The sequence below is a fragment of the Dermacentor silvarum genome, chromosome 6 (genome assembly GCF_013339745.2).
Source record: "Dermacentor silvarum isolate Dsil-2018 chromosome 6, BIME_Dsil_1.4, whole genome shotgun sequence".
NCBI classification, from domain to species: Eukaryota; Metazoa; Arthropoda; class Arachnida; order Ixodida; family Ixodidae; genus Dermacentor; species Dermacentor silvarum.
The window spans coordinates 1,327,277-1,343,734 of NC_051159.1; the positions used below are offsets into that span (position 1 = coordinate 1,327,277).

The following is a 16,458-nucleotide window of genomic DNA, read 5'->3' on the forward strand; positions in this document are numbered from 1 at the left end:
AGGTAGTGTCTTGTGAAACCCAGTTGGCCATCTTTCTTCATGATCTACATTTAAACTTCGATACTAATAAACAGACCGACGCAATTTTCCTGGATTTCGCGAAAGCCTTTCACAAAGTAGCTCATCAACACCTGCTTCTGAAACTTTGACAGTTGAATATTCACCCTAACGTACTAAGATGGATAAAAGAATTTCTTACTAATCGTTCACAGTTTGCGCAAATGAAAAAAAAATGTTTCTAATCCGCTTCCAGTAGCGTCAGGCGTTCCACAGGGTTCCTTGCTAGGACCCCTCCTGTTCTTAATATATACTATTGGTCTACCCCTTACTGTCTCTAGTCATATTCGCTTATTTTCTGACGATTGTGTTGTCTGCAGTACCACAGCTAACATCGGTGACCAAATATCGCTTCAGAACGACCTAAACAATATTCAAAATTGGTGTGATGACTGGCTAATGCTACTAAATCCTTCTAGATGCAAAGTTATGTCAATAACCCACCGGCAAAATCCCCTCGGATTCTCTTATGTAATATATAACACACCTATTGAACCAGTTAAATCCTTCAAATACCTAGGCATCACTATTTCTCACGACCTTGACTGGTGTTCGTATGTGAATAACGTTATATCATCTGCTAACAAATGGCTGGGTTTCTTTAAACGCCATTTACAACACGCTACTCCCCACATAAACCAACTAGCATACAAATCGTTCATCAGGCCTAAACTTTAATACGCTTCTGCCATCTGGTGCCCGCATGAAATTTACCTCACTAACACCCTTGAAGCCGTACAGAATCGCGCGCTACTAGGTTCATTCACTCTGCATATTCTTACGACATCAGCATATCATCCTTAAAAGCAGACTCCGGTTTACCAACACTTTCGTATCGCCGTCGCATCGCCAGCCTACCTTTATTTCACAGATTTTTTTTTTTTAAATCTCGCTCTCCCGTCATACATTTCACTACCAGCACGAATATTACTTCGCACCGGTCATTCATTAAGTGTAGCTCGCCCCAACGTGCGCACTGTCACTTTTCGTCTTCTTTTTTCCCTCGCGTACTTGTAAACTGGAATGGCCTATCTTTCGACATCGCTACCATCACCAGTTTATCTGCATTCACGGAAGAAGTGTCAACGATTCTCTCACCTTAACTAATATTGCTTTAACTGCGTTTAACTATTGTTGTGATGCCACCCCTTATGTAATACCCCCGTGTGGGGTAGCTAAAGAAAGAAAGAAAGAAAGAAAGAGAAGTAGCAAGGAGCAAAAGGGGAATATGACAACTTCAGGGCACGGAAGCAGGCTCGTAACGGGATCATCTGATCTGAAGCTACGACAAGGTAATTTGGAAAGACAACGAACCTGCAGGCCGAAAAAAAAAACAGGTGCGTAAGCCTTTGGTTCTTCCGTTCATCGTGCCTCTGTGCCCACTGGAGAGACATCGTTCGATGCTTCGTCTTATCCTTTTCAGGGTGATGATGTTGACGTCGCAGCTGGGCACTGGCGGAATTGCAGCTGGCGCTCGATGCGTTCGGTCAGGTCCACGCAAGCTGTTGCCTGCAGCTGTGGGTCCGGAGCAGGGGCGTTATCACAAATTCCGTCCAAAGTTGGAAGGTTATCCTGAGGGACAGCCACCAACGCACCGGCCGCGAAGGCAACGGCGAACAGCAGGACGAAAAAACAGGTGCGTAAGCCTATGATTTTTCCGTTCATTGTGCATCCGTTCCCACTCTGCTTCCGTGTAAATAATGAGATACCTTAAATGATTTGCCAAATGCTGGATAATGGTTTGCCTAAAATGATCTGCCGAATGACGGATAATGATTTTCCTAACGATTTGCAAACACTACTGCGCTTTCAGCAACAACACAATACTTGCGAAATATTTGAGCACGGAAAGCACAATTTGCCTCGCTATATCGTGCAGGGCATGCAGATGGTATGCAGGAGGGTAATGCATTTATATTATGGGCAAGCGAACACTGAGAACACTCAATGAGAAACTAGCCTAATCGGCCCGGCTTCTAGTATCACCGTACCATTTCATGATTATACTTGAATAGAGCGAATTGCGAGTCGCAATGGGTGTAGAATGATAGAGTGTGGTGGCGTCTGATAAAAAGGGCGTTAACATGATTGTTTTCGAGTTTTATAAACAATGTACTGGAAATCACAGAAGCAGATGTGCTCCATGCAAGCTACGGCGAAGCAGGGGCTGGTAAATTAAGCACACAGAGCGCCTAAGGTCTGAGAAATTTATATCAAACGAAAAGTTCCCATGGAATGACACAACAGCACACGTCAGCTTCTAACCGTCTGTAGATGAGGAGAACTTGTTCGTGGACTTTGAGCAGATTGCTTGCCGTCTGAGCTGCTGCCATGTAACGGTCACCTGGGCCCTGTCAAGCCGTTTTCACGGCTTTTAGCCCAGCGGACCTTCCAGCTTATTGTCTGGTAAATAAAGTTGAATTTGAATTTATAAGTTCATCTGGAAGGCCTGCTGCGGATTCTGTATTTGAAAAATTTCGGTGTTTCAAGATACCTGTTACTAGTCAAAATATTTTCGAAATAGGCAAGTTTTCACCCCTTCTCCAGATTAAGAAACATTTATTTCTAGGGAGAACCTCACAAATCTATGTGGCATACAGACATGCCACAATATATTCTAGTCTCTAACAAGCAGTTTCCATGCCTAAGCAAAGCCCCACTCCCATTTTACACAATTTTTAAAACCTAAATCTAGTACAATGGAAACACCATAGCTAGCCTTGTCATGTTATTGTTCACCCAAATCAAAGGGAAATCTTTACCTGAGTACGCAGCACCGAGCGAAGTTGCTTCGGCAGGATTAGATTAATGGCATTCGCGCCTTACGAAAATAGTTGTCATTCTATGGCGAACCATACAAGATATTGAGAGAAGGTCATCATACCACACTTCAAACAAATTTGGCGTATCTGGGATCTAGGTATCTCGTAACCACTTCTCTAAAGAAACCATCGATTAGCTGACATTTAGACGTCGTATAAACATCACAAAAATGTTAAATGGTACATCGTCATACCATGGCTAAAAAAACACGCGTGTAGGTGACGGTAGAAACAGGTGGGATCTGAGCCTTTGTGTTGGTGTCGCCTTCTGCCGTGCCGCCGCCTAATGCCATTTAACTTAGCCTCCGCGCCCTCAGGCGTAAGATGGCACTGGGTGTTTGATTAATGGGCTTTAGAGTTTGTTGGAGGCCCTCAAATTAAGTAAAGTAGTGACAGTATTTTCCTCCTTCGCTCCTCCTCCTCTCTTTCACGGTCGCTCCTACAGTCGCTCAATAGGTGACCGGTAAAACGAGCAATCGCAAGGAATTGTGCTGCGCGCCGTCTGCTGGCAGCTTCCGGTTCGACGGACGACGCGGCGGCATCGGCGGCACACGTGTATTTCTGCGCAGTTTCAACTGTCAGTCGTGGGAGGCTTTCCGTCCGCTTTGTCGACCAGCAATCTCGTACCATTCATGGAGTTGATTTCTAAGTTTCAGTTCACTCTGGGCGCGACGATGACAAGCCGAGAAAGGCAAGGATATGCTTCTATTCCTAAATGAACTTTGGTGTTCGTTCCGGCAGCCTTTTTTGTTTTATGACAGGTTTAGCTCTACGACATTTGCCGCGGCTTGGACGCATCGTCACTGACTGCTCTGCCTGTGGGTCAGTCAGACAGATGAAAAATTTATCTTGATACGGATAATTTATCAAGCGTATAGAAGCATTACTTCAGAAAATCGGGTGCTGAGGTGGTAGGTTCGTTAAATGCTGCTCCGTGATTGTCGCTGCAACCGATATCGTCCGTAACGGCGCAGCTAGCGTAATTAGAAAATTATGTGCTGAAAAATGTTCAAAACTTTGCGCGCTGTCAACGGCATTCCTCGGTCGAAACTCGAGGTTCATTTGAAATGGTACGTAGTTAGAAGTTCTCGCTTTTTTGTCAACTAGATGGGAGAATGGCCGTATCGCCGACATATTACGGCTGCGCATATTACCTCTATGTATCATTTATTTATTGTTTATTTATTTAACACCCACAGCGCCCATTCAGGCATTACAGTGAGGGGGGGGGGGGGGGGGCATACAGAAGAAGAACAAGCATACGCCGTCACGAAAGCATACGGCCGCGTTCCACACAGCAACGTCGGACACAGGCGCGTTGCAGATGTCACATGGCAAAAAAAGAATTTTTTAAGTACAGAATGCACAATGATAACAAAGATTCATAATAAAAAGGCAAAGAACAAGCGAAGAATAGCAGCAACACGTGGTAGTGATAAAAGGTTCTTTAACGTGCACCTAAACCTAAGTACACGGGTGTTTTTGCAATTCACCCCCACCGAAATGCGGCCGCCGTGGCCGGGATTCGATCCCACGACTTCATGCTTAACAGCCCAACACCATAGGCACTAAGCAACCACGGCGGGTTATCTCGCTGTGTCCCGTTTAAATTTGCGCTTTAACACCATGTTTCATAATACTGCTATATGTGCATGCGAGTACTGAAATAGTTCTGGTTGTTTGAGTCAATGTTAGAGAAAGAAATATCTTTGGGAATCATTCCGTGTCAGCCCTTACACAGCTCATCGCCACCTGGTAAGTAGCACTGTATACGTTCATTTTCTTTTTGTGCACTGATAGTCTCTGCCTTGTTACAGTTTGGAAGTGGCAGCCATGCCTCTGATGCTTGTGCACAGCTGACTCAGCAAGGGATGCTGCAAGGCAGTAGTTACATGCGTTTACCTTTAGCGCTTGAATTTGAACAGCCGACAATGGTTTTGCTAGGCGCTTGCAACCGGGTAATCTTAGTGTGTGACAAAGCCGGACTGCGAGCGCATCAATGGGCTTCAACGGCGAAGCGGTGGCGGCGGCTGCGCTGACTCGAACCGGAAACAGCAGACGGCGCATCCCATAATTGCTCGCTTTTTACGGGTCATCTATTTCGACTGTGGCGCCACCTACTCTGTTGCAGCGTACCAGACGAAATTTCGCCGAGTAAATGCGCGCCTAGCCAAGTGTTGCGCTTTAAGCGTTCACGCTAGCCATCTAGCTCCAAATAACTACATCTACAGCATAAAATGTGTGTCGGCAGGCTTTCGCAAATTTGTAATGGTACCTTTTTCTGTTTGATAAGTATTCCGTGAAGAAAGTACCTAAACAAGCCCTAACTATGGCCGATAACAACTGCGAATGTATCCTGTATGTTACAATTATGTTTGCAACTTCTGTCAAGCTAGTATCGCCAACTTTTGTTGCGAGTCATTGTAAATGACAGTTTTGAAATCGAACGCTATCGTGCTGGCCTCCATTAGCCCACTTGCAACATGGATAATCCGCGCCGCCCTTGCCTGGTGAACTCGCGGCGCGTATCAGCTATGACGCCCACAAGCTGGCAGGAGACCGCGCACGGCGGCAAAGAGAGCACACGACTCGAAGCAGCGTAGAGAATAGAGTTAACAAAACCAACTCGAGAGAAAAATGTTCTCATAGCTGTCATGCATTGGAATCCACAACCGCTAGGGCACCGCCATGTTGCTACTTTGTGCAGGTGCGCAGGCGCAGACGACGAGATGCGATTCATACGAGACCAAGAAGGGTTTTAAAAAAACGTTCCTTGGACGAGACGCGCAATCAACGCGATCGCGAGCCTACTTCCGTAAGGTGGCTCCGTCTATAGTTCGGCCACATGCAAATACATCATTTCATGCACCGTAAGGTTTACATCCAAGTTAGATAAATAGCCATGCGATCTTTCATAAAAACCCGCCGTGGTTGCTCAGTGGCTATGTTGTTGGGCTGCTGAGCACGAGGTCGCGGGATCGAATCCCGGCCACGGCGGCCGCATTTTCGATGGGGGCGAAATGCGAAAACACCCATATACTTAGATTTAGATGCACGTTAAAGAACCCCAGGTGGTCCAAATTTCCGGAGTCTCCTACTACGGCGTGCCTCATAATCAGATCCTAGTTTTGGCACGTAAAACCCCATAATTTAAAAAAATGTTTCATAAAAATGCACAGAATGAACTTTACATGGTTGTCCATATACTTACGTGTTACATGCCAATGCTGGTTTTTGTATAATATGTTGTATATTTTAGCGTGACAAAAAAATCGCAGTTTCGACTGAAACTCGCAGCATCTATTGTGATAGCTAATTAGTAGATAGCTATACGAAGCAAGGACAGTAATTTTATCGGCCGTATAAGCTTGTAGACATTCTCTTACTAAATTAACAAACGCGATGCTACGCGCGCACAGGTAAACATGAACCCATCTTACTCGATGACCGGAGAAACTCGCAGTAAAAACACTGGAGTCAGGGAGCGCCGCAGGAGCAGTGAGGGAATTGACCTTCGTGCTGCCTCTAGCTTCAACGTGAACTAAGCGTCGAAAGCACAGCGCATATGAAGCTACCAGCACTCGGCTTACTTTGGCGACATCGCAGATAGCTTTGAACATGAGGTCCGCGCACTTTGCCACATCGCAGATCGCTGTCAAAATGAGGCAACCGCACGGTCATGCCGTACGCAGCAGCCGCCGGTGTTAGCCCCGAACCCTCATTTATTACGGCTATGTAATCGTCGCAAAAGGGCGTTGGCAAACTACACAAGTAATGGATGACGACACGACGACATCATAACCGTACGGTGCCGCACATAACAATCTTGCTGACACACTAAGCAGCTGACAAGAGTTAGGTGAAGAGCGCACTGCGCTCCGTTTAACGAACGTACGGGCCTCCGCAAACTTTGGTTCACGTACACAGGCATCACGGGCCGGACCAAAGATACATTCAACACAAATATATTGGTACGGTCGGGACAACGCCCCAAGAGCTTCAAGAAGTGGCTAGAACATTCTTCCCACATCCTTGTCGTCGGCCTGACAACTTTATCTACGTGTTTATCCCGATAATCCAGCCTCGGACTGTGACTTGCTATTCCCACCATATGAATTGGACTTCGCTCTAGAGACGGAAAACACTTCTAGTGTTCTGGATGAAGATGGTATCACGTGGACGGCACTGAGGAACCTTGACGAGCCTTATAGGACCCTATGGCTTGAAGCCATCAATAAAGCGTGGCAGGCAGGTCCTTTACCAGAAGAATGAACCCATTCTACAGTGACCATATTCCCTAAACATGGTAAAAACACTCTATTGCTTAACCAGCATGCGTCCAATATCACTCACCATAAGTAGCTGCAAACTGGCGGAAAGGATGATACTTCCAATAATCTCACACATCCTAGAACACCATTGCCATTTTCATGCTATCCAGGCCGGCTTAAGACAACATATGGGAACACACGACGGTTTGAAACTGGTGAAGCACACCCTCCTGCGCATCTACTGCAAGCAACGCCGAGCGATGATTCTCGTGGCAGTGGATCTGGAGACGGCTGTTGATTCACTCAGCCGCGAAGCAGTCAAGAGTCATGGAGTCATAGGCTGTCCAAGAGTCCAAGATGCAGTTTTCGGAACACGCAATGTCAATTATGTAAACTCTTTTTTGTCCATCCGCAGGTTTACAATACAAGTTCCCGGCGGCGACCCGTCTCTCTGCCATAAAAACGCCATCGGGGTTCCGCAAGGGTCAGTTCTATAGCCCATGTTATTCAATCTTACTGTGGCAAATCGAGCGCGTCGCCACCCGAAGTCAATCTGTAATTAGCTATGTACGACGACGATATAACGATCTTGACCTCAAAGGGCACAGTGTTTCAACAGCAGCAAGTTTTCCAACAAGGACTAGAGGTCTTGGATGGATTTTTGCTGAATACGAGGATGTTGCCGTCACCTGAAAAAACTGAATATCTAGTAATGTGCACCATGCTACAAGAGGGATCCTGCACACTTTCTTTCGGATATCAGGCGTTAGATGCCGCCGACGCACCCATTACAATACTCGGGGTTGTCTTAGAGCCCGAAGGCTCAGCCAATCCATGGCTCAAAAACGTAAATAAGATATGACGTCGCATGCTTCATTTCATAAGCAGCATAGCACATAGAAGAGGAGGAGCGGGAACCTCAATGGCAAAACGTTTGAACGAGTCTCTGCTCCTGTCTAGAGTTCAATACGGCGCACAGTACAACCACTTGTGATCTGTGCAGGGGAGAAGGCTAGAGACTCTACTCTGCACAGGGAAGCATTGAAAATGATAACAAGATTGCCTAAATGCACGCGTGAGGACGAGCTAGAAAGATATAGCGGCCTGCATCCAATATGAGCTCTCATCGAATCCGCGATGCAAGCACATACATTGCGATTGCACAATACAATACCAGGGGTGCTATGCAGGATGCGCCGAGTTTGGCGAAACTCGGGATCTTCACGAGCTCTGGCGATGCCCCAAGATAAAAGAACTAATGGTAACAAGACCAAGTTTGTCCGTCGGTACGCCTCCAGTTTCATTGGTTTATCTAGATTCCCTCTGGGTGGCTATCATTCCTTGGGCGTTGCCATATGGGCGGTCGGCAAACTGGAGCTCACGTGATGATACGGTCGGTGCATGGTCGGGCCTTCTTTCATTTGTTTGTCGTTCCACCTAGTGCATAACAGGCACAAGCAAGTTATGAAATAAATGCATTCAGCACAATATTATTAGTCACATTAACGTTGGTTTTAAGCATTTTAAAGATTACAAGGTGTACACTGAATGTGTATTACACTAATTCCTAGTTTAATACGTTTCGTGTTATACCACGAGGGGACGCTCGCCCTCTTTTTTTTTCCTCTGGATTGGATTGGCGCGGCTCGCTAGGTGCTTGCGCTAGCATTTCCGAGCCCAGATTGGTGTGCGCCTGGTTTTCACACAAGGCTTCAAACAGATCGCTCGTTGCTCGCGCGAAGAAGTGAGCGTCGGCTAGCGCAGAAGTGGTTTGCCGCGCGCTTACCGTGTAAGCACTCAGGAATGCCGGAAAGCACTCATACAAGGTTCAGAAAAATACGCTTTATTTTCTTTTACTCTATGATGCACCTTCATACTGGATAGCGCCGAGCGATGGCTTCTAACAACCGCAGGAATGAAAGAATTTTCATACTGGGTAGCCCGAGCGATCCGTGGCTTCTAAAAAACGCAAGAAAGGGTCTTCGCAGCCGCACCTGGCCGTTGAGTGCCACCATATCCATCTTATGTGGGACTCCAGCATCGGTGCAGTTGCCCTGTACCCACCGCTAACGAGGTGGCGCTTCACTTTTTTTTTTACAATAGCTTTCTATTCTTTGCGTGTGAACGCCCATGACTGGGGTCCACAAAGTTCACGCTGTGGTTGACTGTCTCCTAATACAGATTGATGCATAGCCCCATTAGCATCCACTAAATTTGGGATACAGTTGTATGCGGCCAATTCGTCAATATTAATGGTCCCCGGTTGAACATTGGCTGCAATAATGGCGCCTAGTGTCGCCGCCTTTCGTCGGTCGACCTTGAAAAGTCACAGCACCCCTTTGGTCGCGCAGAACATGCCGAAGTACCATGGGCCACCATCTTTAACACCGCCGTAATTTTGGTGGCTCGGCGGAACGTTGTCGCCCGTCATTAGGCGGCCTCCATTGTACTTTTGCGCGCCGCGAATAAGGCACTCGTCAATTTGTGCTATCTTCCCGGGGCCACTGAGTGGAGGTCGCACCAGCAGCTCGTCCCTCGCGACCTCACGGGTGTAGTTCCTACAGTCGGCGATGGCGTGTTCCGATAGAAGAAACAAATCGACAGTCCTCTCCTTCAACAGCCATATGTCTATGCTTTTGCTCACGTAGTACGTGAGTCAAATAATTTGCCGCCTGGAGAGGTGGTCGTTCGGACGGCCGAGGCGGTCCGTGTTGGCGAAGTAACTTCCTTCACCTCTCTGCCCGTGCCGTGCAGCGGTACTGTGTAACTGCGAAAACTGCTTTCGGCACCTGTTTCACCGGAAGGCAGCTCGGCGTCTATTCTGAGTCTTCCTATATAATGTAACCACTTCGCCTTCGCAGGTTGGTTGGTCCGAGTTGAACCCCAGGGGCTCGCAGGTGCCCCAGTACTCCGATGACGCCGCCGGACCCGGCCTGGGGCTGGGGCGCGGTGGACGAACAGCGCTTGAAGCCGGAGAGAGCCGAAGCGATCGCACGAACTTTTGATCCGCAGCCTAGTCACACCAGTCTGAGTCTGTGCTCGGAAAGCATAGGCGAAGACGAGGGCATTCGCTATAACTCGTCACACAGCCAGGGCACTGACGTTTTGGAAAGGCAAAAATGACGCTGAAACTCTACGTCGGTCATGTAGGTGAACGGGTCCAGACGGTCATATTGACGCTTGCTGCCGCTGAATGCAATGACACAGGCTGCTGCTGCCGCCGCCATGTTCCCGAGTTCAACTCGAGGGGTCTTTCGCGATGTACGAGTTTCGCACGAGTTCGCCTGTCAATCAAAACCATAGGTCACGCCCCACGCGAGGCATGTAACTTGTGCGCGCGCCCACCACGTTTGGGCCGCGCCCAACGTATTTTTCGGCAACAGTGACGTGGTTCGGAACGGAGAGGCATCAACAATCTTGACCGCCGAATTAACACACGCAAAACGCACTGTTATCGGTGATGAACTGAACACCACTATCAAAAACAAAGCGTTGACTTTTACTGGCTTATGCATATATCTTCTTGCTGCTGTCATGGCTCTAGAACACTGTTTCATTGCTTGCAATGTGGCGATGTAGCGCATAGGAAATAATTATCGGGACGCCACTGTAACTGCTTGCAAGGCAGTCGATGCGCCGTGGTGGACGACGATGCTGAGCAGTGCGTAGTGTTTTCCAAAGACAACGTATCGCAGCTGTCGTTTGAGATGGCTGCTCTGTCATCGGTGATGTATCAGAGCCGCAGTGTCGCAAACACGGTCAGCGTCCAGAAACGCTCGCTTTTCTAGACCCAGTGCGATGGCATTTCTTCATCACAAGCACGGAACACTAAACAGTTGCAACACCTGCCTGCGTTCGAAGTCTAATTTCCTAACTCCACACAAAAGCCTTCACCGCCAAAATGCGACTTCTGCGCTGTCGTTGCGAAATCCATCTGCGATCGCTGTTAGGTTGGTGCCTAGGCGTGATAATATTTCCTTAATAGCTTTTATTTACAAGTTGTAATAACATTTCATCATTTCGTATTGCCGGCGCCTCCAGGACACCAAAGGGGCAACGGGAACACCACAGCTAAAACCCGGGCTGGCCCTTGTGTTGGGGCTCGCCAAAACCTGCGCGTCCTACGTGAGACCTACGCTCCCAATCTATCGTCGCGACGAGAAAAGCACCCGCGACTTCTGCAACATACCGTACACGTGCGAGGAGAATTATGGAGCGCCAACGAAGAATCTGCCTAACTATTGTCTGCCATGGAAGTGGAAGAAGAAATGGCTTTTATACTTCTATCTACTTGTTTTCTAGAAATGGTCAATGAATAAACGGAAGACGCGGACACCTCGGAAACGGCGGTGGTGGGTTCGCCTGGCTTTGCAAAAGCGCGAGAAGTTGGGTCACGCCAAGGCTTCGTTGCCGCACCTCCGGTCGCGCGACGTTGAATACTATCGCGAGTATTGCTGACAGCACGTTTTAGTGCCACTCTTGTCGTAGAGCAAGGGCTGGTTCTTGATCGCGTCGATCAGCATTACAGCCTACACTTTTGGTGCCATGTTCAATTTCACGACCGGTTGTTTACATGCTAGTTTAGCTTCTAGTGCAGCAGAACGACTTTCCGCCGCGTTTCCGCTTCGCCTTGGCGAAAAAATCGGCCCGAGACCGATTTGGCTCGCAGCGTGTTTTTCTGCCTGTTTTGCCGCCTAGGCGGGCGGATTTTTGCAAGATTTTGCCGCTTCCGACAGCTTCGAGACCAAGTGTGAACGTAGCCTAAGATCCTGCGCGAGCGCGGCCTAACCGGCACCTGAAGGGAAGCGGCGGAAATGTATACCGGAGATTTCGACCACCTGGGGTCTTTAACGTGCAACCTAAATCTAAGTAAACGGGCCTCGAGCATTTTTGCCATCATCTAAAATGCGGCTGCCGCATTTGTTGCTTCATTTGTTGCGCATTTGTTGCTTCAGAATGCAGCCGCCACATTCTCGCCCAAAACTTCACAGAGTGTCAAAGCCTTGACAAACACCGTGACAGTTTTTTTCCATATGCAGACATGATTCGCTGTAAATTAGCAACCCAAACGGAAGCGCCCAGGAATTAAATTGTGATAGTAGCACCGGTTTCATGAATTATGTCAGCGCGAAGTGACGAAAACAAAGGGTGGCTAAGTAAGGGGGGGGGGGGGGGGTTGCGGAAAAAATTCCGGGATGGTTCGGAACCCCCCCCCCCCCCCCCTGGCTACGCCCCTGCTACACTATGTAGGAGCCTGGCATGCCAGTAACGCCCCTTAGTATAACACGCGATCCAATTTATGCGTTTGGGAAATAAATACGACAGCAGAAAATAGCCACCTCAGTACTGTGTGCAGTAAAAATTATATACATGCTACGTCTGGCAGACTTGTTTTTATATTTTTTCTCTGCTCAGCACTAGAGTCCGACAGGTGTTAATTAGCGGGTCTCAACAATTCGTTTTGAAAAAATATCGGCAGAACCCATCTCACGATGAATCCCGACGGTAATGCGTTTAGCATGGACTCAATGTAGCGGCATAACTTATTGCCACCATCGAAACAAGTTATGTATGAGGCGTGTACTGCAGTGGGACTCCTCTTTCGCGCTTCCCTAAGAACACTAGGCGCCATCTGGCACCATCGCTGCCAACCCTGCCCGTTGCATCTGAAATGCATGGCGTGCACGTGCGCGCGAACGCTGATAACGCTTCTCTCGGGCTTCTTTCTGGACGCGCTGTGCCATCTGGTTGCACTGCCAAGAAGTGCACGCGTGGCCTCAGAGACAAGAAGTGTGGCGTGCCGGTACCTGTAAAAGCTGAGAACGGTTGCCTTGTTTGCCGCGCAATCAGTGGCACATACTAAGTGACCCAAGCTGTGATAGGTTCATTGAATAGCGGCACGTAGACAGTACATTCCTGGCGCAGCTCGCTAACGAGTTGGCGTGAACGACGTTCGTTGAAAAGCTGCCCATACCCGGCGGAAATGTGGCGCAGCTTTCTGAAGCTTCGGGTTAGTGTTTTTGACGAATCCCTGTGACGTGCGCTCAATTCCACTCAGTATCGAATAAATCTAGGGACCTTCTTTTGTGATTGTAGAGCGGCACATTACCAGGGCACATCCCCAGTTGGCGTCAAGGAGGTTCATTAAAGACCAGCACAGACCAAGCGGCGCATACCCAGTGCTCCAAGTCAGCATCAAAAAGTTTCCAAGGTATATGTCCGCATGGTATCGAAGCTCCCATGGAAGCCCATACGTCCTGCAATGGCGGCTTGTGGAGGCACGGCCACGCCATCTACATTTCGAGGGCCAACTTCTCAATGGGAAAAAGCTACGTTTGCCGTTCGAGACTTGTTGCGCCTGTTCGTCTATTGCGCCGGCTCACATCACTTAGAAAAAGCAAACAATAGTACAAATATGTGTAACATTTGCCACAACATCGTGTCACACTCGATTAACGAGTGCACCCATGTGTATTTATAGGCATTCTATAACGGCAGCCATTACACCGGTGAGCCTTGAGAGCTTTTTATGAATTCAGAGCAATGGTTTCACACAGATTTTGACCTAAGTACCACATGCATGTCTCCTTAGTACCAAGAGACATCTGTTATTTCGGAGTAACGATAAAATAACCATTCCATTGAAATACTTCACAAAAAACACACTTTAACCTTCACTAACACAGCACGCGTGCCACCTGTAGTTTCTCTCTGGCACTGCAGACATAGCTAAAGCATATTCCTTAGTCAAAAAGCAGTTAAAAATTAAGTTTGCAATCAAATATTATAAGGTCAGTACTACATATGTTGTCATTACTTTTTATGACTACGCGTAAGAGAGTTTTGACGACATTACAGTGGTAAATGCGGTAGTACAATCTCGGCATATCTCAGCATGCATCGCCACGAGCAAACACAGAAAGCCAACACAATTTCGTACTGATAATTATTCGTGGAGGAAATAAAAGAGCCTGCGACTTCACATTTCCCTGTTTTAATGCCATTGTCGGTACTTTTTCAAATGTTTCCTACGTATTGGATGCATAATTTTTATCAGCTATTGTTTTGCCTCGCGCTTCAAGCCTCGCCTTCGCGACCATGTAAATTGACCTTGAAGTTCCTTTGAACAGCTGCACCTATTCAGTCCCGCATCTACAGTGACCCATGTCGGCGTGAAAGAGGTTTGTTGAAGAGCGGCACGTATGTACACATTACGACATACTCAGGAACCCAAGTTTGTCCCATGGTTGGTTTCGAACCCTCTTACCTCAACATAGCAGCCTGTCACAGACCCCGTGAACGAGGCGCAGACGCCGCACTAAATTACAAAGTCGAATTATCAGCTTCAGAAAATAATCCCACGAAAGCAAGGACAATTAAGAATGGGCCCTCTGGTGCGCCAGCGAACGCCAGTTGCTGCCCAAAAACCGAGTCAGAGCCCAGAGTTGTCAAAACACAACAAAATATATTCTTCACACAAGGCAGTTGCACACACTAGAGCTCTGCACGGGCCCGGGCCGGCCCGAAAGCCCGGGCCCGGCCCGGCCCGCGGGCCGGGCCGGGCCGTCCGAAGCGTTTTTTTGGCGGGCTCGGGCCGGACCCGGGCTTAAAGCCACGGGCCCGGGCCGGGCTCGGGCTTGAGGCCGCGGGCCCGGGCCGGACTCGGGCTTGAAGCCACGGGCCTGGGCCAGACTCGGGCCCGCTCATTAAAGGACTTAAGTAGGCCTTCGAGCACACGCAACCGTTATGCATTGCATGCTTCAATGCATTCTGTGCCAAGCTGAAGTCACACGTGAAAAATGACTGTCATCATCATCATCAGCCTATATTTATGTCCACTGCAGGACGAAGGCCTCTCCCTGCGATCTCCCATTAACCCTGTCTTGCAATAGGTGATTCCAATTTGCGCCTGCGAATTTTCTAACTTCATCACCCCACCTAGTTTTCTGCCGTCCTAGACTGCGCTTCCCTTCTCTTCGTATCCGTTCTGTAGCTCTAATGGTCCATCGGTTATCCATCCTACGTATTACATGGCCTGCCCAGCTTCATTTTTTCCGCTTAATGTCAACTAGAATATCGGTTATCCCTGTTCTCTGATCCACACCGCTCTCTTGACTGTACATCTTATCGGATGACTGTATATCTTATCGAAGAAAATAGTAAAACAGATGATGTTCTCATTTTAACAGCCGACCTGTTTCAGCCGGGCGCAATGTGTCTGCTGAATCCAAAAAAAGGTGTGCCGATCCTGGTAGCAGTGTAGAAAGGGTCCAAGCGCAATGGCACCTACACCTGTGAACTAGCGAAGCTGAGCCTGGATAAGTCTAGCTAAGAATGGTGGGGACTACTTAAACTTAGTCAGTCATCGATAGGCAATTGATAGCCAATCAATAGCTAGTCGATAATTGATCAATAACCAATAAATTCCGGAAACTTCTGTAGGTGACTTGGTAGTGCTTAGCCTAGTCCAAATACGTGGTCAATATCTTGCGATAGAAAATCGAAAGCCAATAAATAGCTAATCGATAATCAATCAATTATAAATAAATTACGGGGAATGCTGGGGATGACTTGGTAGTACTTAGCCTAGCCCAAAAGCCAGGACTATTTAGGTGCCCATCAGGTCCGCTGTCTCTTTAGCATTGCGCCGGCAGTGCTACGCTATTTTTATTTTCCACAAAAACAAACATTGTTTCCGCGTAAGGAAAAATAAATTATCCAAAGAACCACTCCTCAAACCATTTACATGTTACCGCTTTTGCGATTGCACTATTACCAGTGTCGGTACTATTGCAATATTTTAGAACTAAGGCCAGTTACTTTTGTGCTTCAATGCATAAAACAGCGTTTTCCTCAAAAAGTTAACTGGAACGCCCATTCATTTCGTCGGACGCTTTGAAAATTAATATCTCGAAACTGGTTCAGTCCTGAGAATTCATTCCAAGTGGATACGCCTTGCGAACGCAGCAGCTATAATTCGTAGATTGAAAGATGTGCCGCAAAATGAATAATTAAAAAGTTAATTGGCGTAATTATGTTAAATATTCAATTACGCTTTTTGACCATTCATTAGGCCAGCCGCGTCAGAATTAGCTTGGAACTACATAAAACAATTATCCTCCTTAGAGCGTCGTCACATTAATGCGAACACAAGAAATCCTGAGATATGGTCAATTCCATACTTCAGGACACTCTATAAGCATCAGTCGTTAATACATAACCTACCATTCACTTTGAACAGATACAAAACCCGCCGTGGTTGCTCAGTGGCTATGGTGTTGGGCTGCTGAGCACGAGTCGCGGGATCG

General features: G+C 47.7%; 1 long non-coding RNA gene across 1 annotated transcript in view; it reads right to left on the reverse strand.

Annotated features, from left to right (window-relative positions):
* The window catches only part of LOC125946168 (uncharacterized), a 118,869-nt gene that overhangs the window by 36,832 nt on the left and 65,579 nt on the right, over positions 1-16,458 (reverse strand). The gene's annotated exons all lie outside the window — the stretch shown is intronic.